Source organism: Quercus lobata, chromosome 2 (assembly GCF_001633185.2).
Source record: "Quercus lobata isolate SW786 chromosome 2, ValleyOak3.0 Primary Assembly, whole genome shotgun sequence".
In the NCBI taxonomy this organism is placed as follows: Eukaryota; Viridiplantae; Streptophyta; class Magnoliopsida; order Fagales; family Fagaceae; genus Quercus; species Quercus lobata.
The window spans coordinates 42,858,751-42,860,946 of record NC_044905.1 but is presented as its reverse complement, the minus strand read 5'-3'; positions in this window follow the sequence as shown (position 1 = coordinate 42,860,946).

The following is a 2,196-nucleotide window of genomic DNA, read 5'->3' as shown; positions in this document are numbered from 1 at the left end:
CCCTTCCCTTTTATTTGAGATTTGCTCCTATCACCGAAAGTGGCATTTCCACCTTTCTTAGACTTGAAAACCTTGAAGAAAGAATGGTCTCCAGTCATGTGTCATAAACACCCACTGTCAAGGTACCATAAACATGTGTCCATTACCTTAAATGCAGACTTCATCATAAAGCACACTTCATGTTTGCCTGACAAATCGGTACGAATAGTTTTCTCTTTCATCTACCATTTATGTACAAAATCTTTGATTTTCACCCTTCTCAAACGAACTCCCTTGCACATTCTCATTTTGAGGCAATCTAGTTTCTTTCTTGTCACACTTAGACCTTTTCCAACAATTATCAAGATAACTTTCAAATAACTTTTAGACTTGCATTTTTGAAACACTCAATCAAATAGAGATTAGAAAAGCAAGATGTATTTGAAATAAAAGATCTTTTCATGCTACTTGTAGCCATGACAACATAGGTCAATGGATCACACAGCAAAGATTAAACCTAATCAGAGTGTGCTTGCTCTGATACCTCTTGATAGGCCAAGAATGTATTACCCCTTTGGTAACTTAATCAATTAATTAGCCAAGTAAAATTAATTAGATTAAATTACATGCAATAAGCGTGGTAGCATAAACAAATCACTAACTAAGTTAAATGCAGTGGAAAATAAATTTGACACAGGTGATTTGTTTACGAATGGGGAAAACCACTGAGGCAAAACCTCACCAGATGAATTAAAGGTCACCACTACCGAGAATCCACTATTATCAAAACAAACGCTTACAAGTAAAAGGAATCCTAATGCCTAATACCAACCTACAGTTGAATCCTTACCCTAATATCCAATTAGACTTGTAATGTAATGGCAACCTCTCCTTTCAATGCACGAATCCCAGTACATGACTAACCAATGATACACGGATCCCAAAATATGACTAACACACTAACTTGAGGAAGATGTTGGCTGCAAAGTTCTTCAGTTCATCTAACAATTAAGATCAGGAAGCTCCTTGGTCATAAAGCCCTTAGCGCAAAGACGTAGTAACTTCTAGAGAGAATATGATGAACTACAGCAAATTTTGTCTCTAGTCACAATTTCCATGCACAATGACTTTGCATCAAGTTGCATCACCTTGCATCGCCTTTGACGCCCCTTAAAATAATCCTTATATATATGTCTAGGGTTATGAGAAAAGAAACCCTACACAAATACACATGGATATGCATGAAATTAGATCTAGAAATCTGAATTTCGTATTTTGGATAGATACTGTTTCTGTCAAGTTGTTGTCGAGTATCAGTATTAAACCTCGATAGATATGTTTTGTTGAGCTATCTATCAAGCTTTAATGAACAACACTTCACTTGTTTCTTGGACAGATTTGCATGGCTTCAATGTTAAACTTGAACTCTTGTTTCTTGAAGTACTAAACCCGTCTTAGATCTACCCAATTACAAGTAAAGTGTGTTTTGTCAAAGGATTAGCCAATTTACATAACATATGTCTCTAACAAGTTCCATATATGTCCTAACATTTAGGAATTATTTAGGACTTTCAGTTTTAGGGTTCTGTTTAGGTTTTGCTTCATTTACAGTTTGGTTTTTTCAAAGGATGTTTAGAGTTTATGTTTGGGTTTAAGGTTTATGTAATGGCATGGTTGGTGTTAATGGAATGATTGAATCTTGGCAAAAATTCTCTTGATGGGTGAATGGTGGGTTTGGGTAAGTTGTGACCGGACCAATATATGGTTGCCTAAGTACCTCCTTGGTAGAAGGATTAGGTCATCATGTAGTTCATTTTATTTTCCTTAATTTTTGTCTAGGCCGCCCTTTCAGATTTTCAACCTAGCAGGCTCTCTCACACTTTTTTTTTTTTTTTTGCATAGATCGCCCTTTCAGATTTTCAATCTACCATTTTTTAGCCTTAATTTTTTCCTAGGCCGCTCTTTTGGGTTTTTAACCTAGCAGGCTCTTTCACTTTTTTTTTTTACTTTCTTTTTGCATAGATTGCCCTTTTGGGTTTACAATCTACCATTTTTTTTCCTTAAGTTTTTGCCAAGGCCGCCCTTTCAAGTTTTCAACCTAGCAAGCCATTTTCTTTTTTGCCAAACCTAAGAAAGAAAATGACATAATCTACAACCACTTCAGACGTGGCCATTCTTCAGACTACCACCTCAGACGTGGTATTTCTTCAATTGATC